Genomic DNA, 11,448 nt, shown 5'->3' with positions numbered 1-11,448 from the left:
CTCTCCCCCGCACATGCTCAGTGCCCCCTCTCCCTTGGGCATGCGCAGTCGCTGGCCCCGCTGTGCCCCCCACCCCCACCCCGGGGGAATGTCACAGGTTCTGGTCGGAGACGTCAGCCGGTTGCGTGGAAACCTTGTCTCGAGGAGTGAGAACAATGAGTGGGCCCCGGCGTGGTTCCCGGGACCGTGCCTGCGCACTGGAATGCAGAGACGTCACCGCGGAGCAGAATGATTCCTATTGTCTCATTCACGCAGATCTCTCACACAATTAAAGGTTCTGGTTTCCCCAGGAGGTGGCTGATTTTTAAGGGGACAGTAAATTAATATCGGCCAGGAAGCACTGAGCAGGGACCTGTCAATCAGCCTGAATCAGCCCCTCAGGAGAATTGGGAGGGTGAATATTAGCTACAGCAGAGTGAGAATGGAGGGAGAGTGAGTGGGACGGAGATTTCCAGCTTTTGGGGAATGAGAGAGGAAAGAATGATCCAGAGAAACTACAATTGTCTGTTCTGAATTTCTATCCTGTACTGACAGTGATACATTTTTAAAACTCCTTTTACAGGATATCAGAAGGAGAGGATTTGCAGACAGAAACCTCACACCTGCAGATCTGCAGATCTGCTCTATTCATTAGCCTTCAATTGTTGGATAAACGTTTGTCTATTTTGTCTACTGCAGAAGATTTTATGAATCAATTTGACTGGAAAAGCACCGAGATACACACATATCCGAGTGATAGTGTTCCAGTGCACAGAATGTGGAAATAGCTTTAATCAGTTATATAGCTTGAAGAAAACATAAAGAATTGGTGCAGGGAAAGACCCAACACGTGTGTGGAGAAGGCTTCAACAAATGAATTGAATGTTGAGAGGCAGAAAGACACTTGCAAGGAGAAACAATGGAAATATGAGGAATGTGGGAAAGGATTCATATCCCCACTGAAGCTGGAAATTCACCAGTCCTGGTGGGTATTTTTCATCCTATATTAAATTATAAGTCGTTGTTTTATTTGTTCATGAATGTGGGCGTCGCTGGCTCGTCCAGCATTTATTGCCCATCCCTGAGGACATGTAAGAGTCAACCACATTGCTGTGGGGCTGGAATCACATGTAGGCCAGACCAGGTAAGAATGACAGATTTCCTTCCCTCACGGACATTAGTGAACCAGATGGGTTTTTACAACAATTGACAATGGCTTCATGGTCATCACTGGACTTTAAACTCCAGATTTTTATTTAATTCCAATTCCACCATCTGCCCTGGTGGGATTTGAACCCAGGTCCCCAGAGCATCACCCTGGGTCTCTGGATTACTAGTACAGCAACAATACCACTACGTCACTGTCTCCACATAATAGAGGTAGGGACTTTGTTGATTTATTGTTTAAATATATGGTATTCATTTAAAATTTTAAATTTAAAGGGTGTACTCATGGCAGGAGAGCTCAAAGCCTTGGTTTGGTCCTCTTGCTCCATGTGGGAATCCAGGTGCATTTCCAGTTCCCGGGACCAGCATTGTGTGCAGGAAGTGTGCCCAGCTGCAGCTCCTGAAAGCTTGGGTTTCAGAGCTGGAACGGCGGCTGTGGGCATCCATGAGTCTGAGAGCATCGTGGATAGCATGTTTAGAGAGGTGGTCACATCGCAGCTGGAGGAACTTGAGGAAGGAAGGCAATGGGTGACCGCTATGCAATCCAAGAGAAAGAGGCAGGTTGTTCAGGAGTCTCCTGGGGCCCTGCTCGCAAATCGGTATTCCATTTTGGAGGTTGATAAGGCTGGTCCCTCCAGGGAGTATGATCAGAGGCAAGTTTCTGGCACCACAAGCAGCCTGTCTGTACAGGAGAGGGGAAGAGAGGAAGAGCAATAACAATAGGGGATCCTATTGTATCTGTAAAATCTCAGATATGTCAACCAGTATTTTAGTCAAAGTTCTACCCAGGTGTCATTTAATAGTGAGGAGAACAAAGGACAAAATACAAGTTCAACAATCTTTATTGAACAAAGTTAATCCGTGAATTAACCCAAGTTTATATACAAGAATTACCCAGGATTCGGCTATACTACCCGCAAAGATCGCTGGATTGAACTGTAGATCCGATCCTCAAGCCTCTCTCGTCCATCATCACTAAATTTGTCTCACTGGCAATTCCTCCCTCCTTCCTTCTCTGGTCAGTCTGGGGTTAGTCAGGGTCATCTCCCACACCAGGTTTTCGCTGCTGGTGTGTCTTGGACATCTATTTTTATCCTCCTCCCTCCCCGCCTTTTCCAGAAACTTCTCTGGCTTCTGGCCATTGAGGTCTTGGGAGAGGGTCCCAATACCCAATGGGTTTCTTGATGTTTGCTTGACAGGAGACTGGGCCCCACCCCCAGGTATCCTTCTCTGTGGTATTTGCTTGCACATAACCTGTTGTTCTGGGTGCCCAAGAGTCTGGCTCGATCTGGGATACTGACAATGGGCTTGTGCATATGAATAGAGTGCAATGATCTGTTGATGGCGAGTTGATAGGGCAGTTCCAGATATGCCCTAGCAGCCTGTCTGAGTCTATATATTCAAACTTGACCAAGTCCGAATTCCCAGCATGGAATAGAGCAGTTTCTCCAGCATGGGGGATTGTGGGAGCGGCGGCCGCACATCTTTGGGTTGTGGTTATGAGACCCACGGAGACACGGGGAGAATGCGCATGTCTCAAACCAGGGGCTGGTTTAGCACACTGAGCTAAATCGCTGGCTTTTAAAGCAGACCAAGGCAGGCCAGCAGCACAGTTCAATTCCCGTACCAGCCTCCCCAAACAGGCGCCAGAATGTGGCGACTAGGGGCTTTTCACAGTAACTTCATTTGAAGCCTACTTGTGACAAGCGATTTTCATTTTTCATTTCATTTTCAGACTCGTGACCCGGAGCCGGAATCGAACCTGGGTCCACAACGCCGTGAAGTTAGACAGATTGCCGATTGACAAGAGAGTTGAGTGTCATGGGGTACAGGTAGAAAAATTAAGTGAAAGTGAAGATGAGGAGTGAATTCTTCACTCGAGGATGCGGTGAAGCTTTGGAATTCTCTACTCCAGATGTCTGTCATCAAGTATTTTCCATTTTGAGATTAAGGTTTCGAGATGTTGAAGATATCAAGGGATATGGGAGATAGTGTGGGAAAATGGTGTTGAAGAGATCGGCAATTGAACTCAATAAAGGGTTCAGCAAGTCCAATGGGCCAAATGGCTGACTGCAGCTCCTATTTGTTATGATCTCTGTGTCCAGGACAAGAAGCAGTTAGCAGGGATCTGTCAATCAGCCTGAATCAGCACCTACAGGAGAATTGGGAGGGTGAATATTAGATACAGCAGAGTGAGAATGGAGGGAGAGTGTGTGGGATGGAGATTTACAGCTTTTGGGGAATAAGAGAAGGAAGAATGTTCCATAGGAAGCAGAATTGTCTGTTCTGAATTTCAATCCTGTACTGACAGTGATGACTTTTGTAAATTGTTTTTCAGGATATTAGAAGAGGAGGAATTACAGACAGAAATCTCAAATGTTACGTCTCAATCTGACAGTCACTTGATTCCTTGGGACACACACACACAAGTGAGAGTGTTCCAGAGCACTGACTGTGGAAAGACCTTTTTTAAAAAAAAATTTTATTCTCCTCCTTTTTCACATTTTCTCCCACATTTACACCCATCAACAATAAACAATAATCAGCAAGATATGTCAATCCCCATAATAACAACAACGATCCCATCTACCCACCAACCCCCAAACCTCAACCCGCATGTTTACATAAACAAATGACAAAAAGGAATCAGGGATTACCCATAGTCACCCTTAATCTACCCAGCACCCCCCCCCCCCCCGCCCCCCAACTAATGTCGATGTTATCCAGTTCTTGAAAGTGCATAATAAATAGTGCCCATGACTTGTAGAACCCTTCCGAGCTTCCCCTCAGTTCGAACCTAACCTTCTCAAGGGTCAAGTATTCCAACAGGTCCCCCCGCCACGCCAGGGAACAGGGTGGAGAGGCTGCTCTCCATCCCAGCAGGATCTGCCTTTGGGCGATCAACGAGGCGAAGGCTATGATATCTGCCTCCGCTCCCGTTTCCAACCCTGGCTGGTCCGACACCCCGAATATGGCCTCCTGGGGACCCGGGTCCAGTTTCACACACATCACCTTGGAAATTACCCGAAACACCTCCTTCCAGTACTCCCCTGGCTTTGGACAGGACCAAAACATATGAACGTGATTCGCGGGCCCCCCCCCCCCCCGGCAACGCTCACACACATCCTCTACTCCTTCAAAAAATCAGCTCATCCTCGTCCTCGTGAGGTGCGCTCTATATACCACCTTCAGCTGTATCAGCCCCAACCTCGCACATGAGGTGGAGGCATTCACTCTCCGGAGCACCTCACACCAGACCCCCTCCTCTATAACCTCTCCCAGCTCTTCCTCCCACTTTGCTTTGATCCCTTCCAGTGGAGCGTGATCCTCTTCCAGAATAGCTCCGTACACCGCTGACACTGCCCCCTTCTCCAGTCCTCTTGTCGTCAACAGCTCCTCCAGCAATGTGGAGGCCGGTTCCTCTGGGAAGCTCTGTATCTCCTTCCTGGCAAAATCCCGAACCTGCATGTACCTAAACCCTTCTCCCTGCTCTAGCCCATACTTCGCTTCCAGCTCCCTCAATCCTACAAACCGACCCCGAAGAAACAAATCTTTTAGCGTCTTAATCCCCTTCTCTTCCCATTTCCGAAAACTTCCATCCCACCTCCCTGGCTCAAATCTGTGGTTCCCCCGAATCGGCATTTCCCTTGACCCTAAACCCAACCTTAAGTGTTAGCGAAACTGCCTCCAGATTTTCAATGAAGCCTGTGGAAAGACCTTTAACCAGTTACACAGCCTGAAAAATACATCACACCATTCACAGCGGGGAGGGACTGTACATCTGTTCTGCGTGTGGGTAAGGTTTCAATTGTCCAACTTGGAGAGTCACAAGGAGACGCAAAACATGAAGAAACCGTGGAAATGTGAAGATTGTGGGAAGGGATTCAAAGCCCCATCTGCACTGGAAGCTCATCGGCGCAGTCACACTGGGGAGAGGCCGTTCACCTGCTCTCAGTGTGAGAAGAGATACACTTGGTTATCCAGCCTGAACACACACCAGCGAGTTCACACTGGGAGGTGGCAATTCAGCTGCTCTCAGTGTGGAAAGAGATTCAGTGATTCATCCACCCTGCAGACACATCAGCGAGTTCACACTGGGGGGAGGCCATTCACCTGCTCTCAGTGTGAAAAGAGATTCACTCAGTTAGCCCACCTGCAGACACACCAGCGAGTTCACACTGGGGAGAGGCCGTTCACCTGCTCTCACTGTGAGAAGAGATTCACTCAGTTATCCGCCCTGCAGACACACCAGCGAATTCATACTGGGAAGAATCCGTTCACCTGCTCTCAGTGTGGGAAGGGATTCACTGAATCAATCACACTGCGGAGACACCAGCGAGTTCACACTGGGGAGAGGCCATTCACCTGCTCTCAGTGTGGGAAAGGTTTCAGTTACTCATCCAACCTGCAGAGACACCAGCGAGTTCACTCTTGGAAGAGGCCATTCACCTGCTCTGTGTGGGAAGGAATTCTGTGTTTCCTCGCGCTTACTCAGACACAAACAACTTCACGAGTGATTCCAGGGATTGGATTCTGCTGTTACTGTTTCTGCTTCAGTTACATCCAGGACGGCATTTTGTTCATTCTGACAGTTGGTGTTGGAGGGAATTAAAGTTGAGTCCTGGAGACTGTGTTGAACTTTCAGGAAAAGTCTTTGTTTCACATGCATGTGGGACATACAGAGGCTCGGGCCTGAATGCTGCAGGTCCCTATGAGTCTGTGTCTCTGCCCCATTGTACATTGCAATGACCAGTTATACTGTCCGATGTCGTATTGATACGTTAATTGTTTTTACAGACTACCGATCTTTGGATAAATGTAAAACTTAATATTAACATTGATTCGTTTCACTGAATACTGGATGGTTTGCATAATCACATTAAGGGACTTCCGGTTGCGCTATGCCCGGGTAGGTCGCATGGTCGGCAGCTCCCGCCAACAATGAACTTTGGGCCCTTGTACAGAGCTCCAGCGGCACTTGAACTATGATTCCCAGTGTGGGAAGGAAACAGTGAGGATCCCCCAGCGCTGTATGGAGTGGACCAGGAGTGGGGCGATCAAAAAAGCGGCTTTGGAGAAAAGAGGAGAACGGGCGCGAAAAGGCAAGATGGCGGCCGGCGCGGATCAGGCAGCGTGGGCCCAGTGGTCACGGGAGCAGCAGGAGTTTCTTAGAAGCTGCCTCACTGAGTTAAAAGTGGAGATGCTGGTCTCTATGAAAGCTTCCATTGAAAGGTTGGTGGAGACCCAGAAGGCGCAGCGGGTGGCGATTAAGGAGCTGCAGAAAAAGGCCTCTGAAAACGAGGATGAGATTTAGGGCCTGGCGGTTAGAGTGGAGGCGCACGAGGTGCAGCACAAAAGAAGGCAGGAGAAGCTGGAAGACCTGGAGAATAGGTCAAGGAAGCAGAACCTGCAAATTCTGGGTCTCCCTGAAGGCGCGGAGGGGTCGGATGCGGGTGCATATGTGACCATGATGCTGGGAACACTGATGGGCACGGGGGCCTTCCCGCGGCCCCTGGAGCTTGACGGGGCGCAAGGAGTCCTGGCAAGGAAGCCTAAGGCGAACGAGCTGCCTAGAGCTATGGTGGTAAGGTTCCACTGCTTCACCGTCAAGGACTGTGTCCTGCGATGGGCAAAGAAGGAGCGAAGCAGTGAGTGGGAGAACTGCGAGATCCGCATCTACCAGGACTGGGGTGCAGAGCTGGCCAAGAGCCGTGCGGGATTCAACTGGGCCAAGGCGATCTTTCACAGCAAAGGGGTGAAGTTTGGGTTGCTGCAACCGGTGAGGCTGTGGGTCACGTACGAAGACCGGCACCATATTTCGATACGCCGGATGAGGCGTGGACTTTTATTGAGAACGAGAAGCTGGACTTGAATTAATGGACTGCTGTATGTTGTTGGGGCACCCTGGGGGGGCGGTGTTATGTTGGTTTTTTCCCGTGTTTTCTTTTTTAGCCCCTTTGTTCTGGGCCCTCGAGATTCTGGGTCTGTTTGCTGATTGTGTAGAGCTGCGTCACAGGCAGTGGGGACGGGCCGGACAGCGAGAGCAGTTTGCTGGGGGGGGTGGGGGGGGGGGGGGGGGGGGGAGTCGCTCAACGTTGGGGATAGCACCCAAAGTTTGTTTGTTTGTTTGAGCTTTTTTTCTCTTGACACACGGGAATAAGGGAGGGGGCGCCCTCTCTCCCTCACTTGGTGGGTGTGGGGGGGGGTGGATGTTGGAGACCCGTAGAGGGAGCCAACAGTGGGATTGGAGGTAGAGGCGAGAGCGGCCAGGGTCAGCATGAGTCAGCTGACTTACAGAAGAGCAATGGGGGGGGGGAGAATTGGGGTTAAGCGGATGCTTGACTTGGGAGAGGGGGATCGGGGGGGGGGGGGCTGGGTTGCTGCTTTGCTGGCTGTAGGGGAAGCAACTTTCGGAGTCAAAGGGGGAGTCGGGACGGGGAGCCTCCGGCTGGGGGGCTGGAGTGTGCGGAAGGCGCAGACACGTGGCTGGCCTAAAAAAGGAGATGGCTAGTCAGCAGGGGGTGGGGGGTGGGGGTAATTAACCCTCCGACCAGGCTGATCACGTGGAACGTGAGGGGCCTGAATGGGCCGGTCAAGAGGGTCTGTGTGTTCTCGCATTTAAAGGGGTTAAAGGCAGACGTAGCCATGCGACAAGAAACGCATCTGAAGGTCACGGATCAAACCAGGCTGAGGAAGGGATGGGTGGGGCAGGTCTTTCACTCGGAGCTGGATGCGAAGACCAGGGGGGGTCGCAATCTTAGTGAGCAAACGGGTGGCATTTGAGGCGGGGGGTATTGTGGCGGATAAACGGGGTAGATATATTATAGTGAGTGGCAGGCTGCAGAGGGCCCGGGTGGTGCTATGAACGCGAATGCCCCGAACTGGGATGATGCGAGTTTTATGAAGCGAATGTTGAGTAAAACTCTGGATCTGGAGTCATGCAGTCTGGTAATGGGGGGGGGGGGGCCTTTAATACGGTCCTGGACCCGGCACTGGACCAGTCTAGGTCTAGATCGGGGAAGAGGCCAGCAGCGGCCAAGGTCCTGAGGGGGTTCATGGAACAGATGGGGGGAGTGGACCCGTGGAGATTCGCTCGGTCAAGGGCAAAGGAGGTTTCTTCTCCCATGTTCACAAAGTGTGGTCGCGGATCAACATTTTCATGGTGAGCAAGGCGCTAATCCGAGAGTGGAGGGGGTAGAGTACTCAGCCATTGCGCTCTCGGACCATGCTCCGCACTGGGTGGAGTTGAGGCTGGGGGCGGAGAGAGGCCAATGCCCTCTATGGAGACTGGGCATAGGACTATTGGCGGATGAGGAGGTCTGTGGGCGAATTAGGAGGAGCATCCAAAACTATGTGGCGACCAACGATACTGGGGAGGTTTCCGTGAGTGTGGTCTGGGAGGCGCTGAAGGCAGTTATCGGGGGGAGCTAATTTCTATCAGGGCCCACAGAGAGAAGAAGGATAGGATGGAGAGGGAGAGGTTGGTGGGGGAGATACTCAGGGTGGACAGGAGGTATGTGGAGTCCCCCGAGGAGGGGCTGCGAAAGGAGCGCCAGAGACAGCAGGCGGAGTTTGACTTGCTCACCACAGGGAAAGCAGAGGCTCAGTTGAGGAAGTTACAAGGAGCAGTGTACGAGCATGGGGAGAAGTCAAGTAGGATGCTGGCGCACCAACTATGGAAGAGAGAGGCGGCCAGGGAAACTGGGGTGTTAGGGACAGGGGGGGGTAACACGGTCCTGAGTTCGGAAAGGATCAATGAGGTCTTCAAGGATTTTTATGGTAAATTGGATGAGTCAGAACCCCCGGAGGGGAGGGAAGGGATGAAGCAATTCTTGGACCAACTGAGGTTTCCGAAGGTGGAGGAGGATCTAGAAGAGGGATTAGGGGCCCCGATTGAGTTGGAGGAATTGGTTAAAGATTTGGAGGGTATGCAGTCGGGCAAGGCCCCGGGACCGGACGGATATCCTGTAGAATTCTATAGGAAATTCTCAGAGCTGTTGAGCCCGCTATTGCTGAGAACCTTCAACGAGGCTAAGGAAAGGGGAACCCTTCCCCCGACGATGTTGCGGGCCTTGATCTCGCTCATCCTTCAGTGAGATAGGGACCCATTGCAATGTGGCTCCTACAGACCGATATTGCTCCTTAATGTAGACGCCAAACTGTTGGCCAAGGTCCTGGCCACTAGAATTGAGGACTGTGTCCCGGGGTGATTAATGAGGACCAGACGGGGTTTGTTAAGGGCAGGCAGCTGAACACGAATGTGCGGAGGCTCCTGAACGTGATCATGATGCCCTCGGAAGGAGGGGATGCAGAAGTCGTGGCTGCAATGGATGCGGAAAAAGCCTTTGATCGGGTGGAGTGGGAGTACCTGTGGGAAGTATTAGGCACATTTGGATTTGGCGAGGAATTCATAGGGTGGGTCTAATTACTGTATCAGGCCCCCGTAGCGAGTGTGTCCACGAACCAGCTGCGGTCGGAGTACTTTAGGCTGCATCGAGGAACCCCGGTCCCCCCTGCTGTTTGCCCTGGCAATCGAGCCGTTGGCCATGGCGCTGAGGGGGTCTAGAAACTGAAGGGGGCTGGTTCGGGGAGAGGAGGAGCATCGGGTTTCATTGTATGCGGATGACCTGCTCCTGTATATTTCAGATCCGGTGGAGGGGATGGGGGAAGTCATGTAGATCCGAAAAGATTTCGGGGATTTCTCGGGGTATAAGTTGAATGTCGGGAAAAGCAAGCTTTTTGTGTTCAATGCGAGGGGCCAGGAAAAGAGACTGGGAGAGCTTCCGCTCAAGATGGTGGAGAGGAGCTTTCGCTACTTGGGCATACGGGTGGCTAAGAGTTGGGATGCCCTGCATAAGCTCAACCTAACGGGGCTTGTGGATCAGATGGAGGAGGACATTAAGAGGTGAGACATGTTACCGCTTTCCCTGGCGGGCAGGGTGCAGTCCGTGAAGATGACCGTCCTCCCCAGGTTCTTGTTCGTCTTCCAGTGCCTTCCCATCCTCATCCCCAAATCCCTCTTCAGGCGGGTGAACAGGATTATCACGGGATTTGTGTGGGCAAAAAAGACCCCGCGAGTTTAAAGGCTGTTCTTAGAGTGCAGTCAGGGGGGAGGGGGGGGGGGGGGGAATGCTGGCGCTGCTAAACGTCTGCAGCTATTATTGGGCAGCGAACATATCCATGATTCGGAAGTGGGGGGGGGGGTCGGCGTGGAAACGGCTGGAGGCGCCGTCTTGCAGGGATACGAGCTTGGGGGCACTGATAATGGCACGACTGCCACTCCCGCCGGCACAGTACACTACGAGCCCGGTGGTGAAGGTGGTACTGAGGATCTGGGGTCAGTGGAGAATACACAGGGGGGAGGTAGGGGCCTCAGTCTGGACCCCGGTACGAAACAACCACAGGTTCGTCCCAGGTAGAATAGATGGAGGGTTTCTAAGCTGGCACAGAGCGGGTATCAAAAGGATGTGGGGGACTTGTTTATAGATGGGACTTTTGCTAGCCTGAGGGCACTGGGGGAGAAATTCAGGTTGCCCCAGGGAATACCTTTTGATACCTGCAAGTCTGCGCTTTCTCGAAGAAGCAGGTGGTGGAATTTCTGCTGCTACCTGCCCGCAGGATACAGGACAGGGTAGTCTCGGGCATGTGGATAGGAGACGGAAAGGTATCAGGCATATACCAGGAGCTGAAGGAGGCAGAGGAGGCCTCGGCGGAGGAGCTGAAAGGCAAGTGGGATGAGGAGCTGGATGAGGGCCTGTGGGTGGACGCCCTGGGCAGGGTCAATTCCTCCTCATCTTGTGCCAGGCTTAGCCTGATTCAGTTTAAGGTGGTACACCGGGCGCACATGACAGCAGCAAGAATGAACAAGTTCTTTGGGTGAAGGACAGGTGTGTGAGGTGTTCAGGGAGCCCAGTAAACCATGTCAATATGTTTTTGGCATGCCCGGCACTTAAAGAATTCTGGAGAGTCTTTGCAAAGGCTATGTCCAAGATCTTGGACACTCGGGTAAAGCCGAGTTGGGGGATAGTGATATTTGGGGTGTCAGAAGATCCGAGAATGCAGGAGCCGACAGAGGCCGGAGTTCTGGCCTTTGCCTCCTTGGTAGCCTGGAGACGGCTCTTGTTAATGTGGAGGGATACGGCCGCCATTAGTACTCCTGAGCCTTGTCTCCCGACTCCTGAGACAAGGATGAAAAATAGGGATGGGAGGGCAGTGACCCCACCCTGATACAAAGTACATTTGGGTAGTCACTAGATTTGATTGTGAGCCCCCCTCCCCTTAGCAAACAGTTTGTTAACTTCA

At 51.8% G+C, this 11,448-nt stretch overlaps 1 long non-coding RNA gene across 2 annotated transcripts; it reads left to right on the top strand.

The window, feature by feature from the left end:
- Positions 1-106: 106 nt before the first annotated feature.
- Positions 107-5,981, top strand: LOC140420165 (uncharacterized). 2 transcript variants are annotated; one of them, XR_011946216.1, is made up of 3 exons: positions 121-394; positions 563-964; positions 3,485-5,981. It is a non-coding gene; the product is annotated as an uncharacterized lncRNA (long non-coding RNA). The 2 variants fall into 2 exon arrangements; XR_011946215.1 differs by having other exon boundaries at positions 107-964.
- Positions 5,982-11,448: the final 5,467 nt, after the last annotated feature.

This window comes from Scyliorhinus torazame, chromosome 5, assembly GCF_047496885.1.
Source record: "Scyliorhinus torazame isolate Kashiwa2021f chromosome 5, sScyTor2.1, whole genome shotgun sequence".
Classification (NCBI taxonomy): Eukaryota; Metazoa; Chordata; class Chondrichthyes; order Carcharhiniformes; family Scyliorhinidae; genus Scyliorhinus; species Scyliorhinus torazame.
The sequence above is the reverse complement of the archived record's forward strand: the minus strand, read 5'-3'. Positions and strand labels throughout refer to the sequence as shown.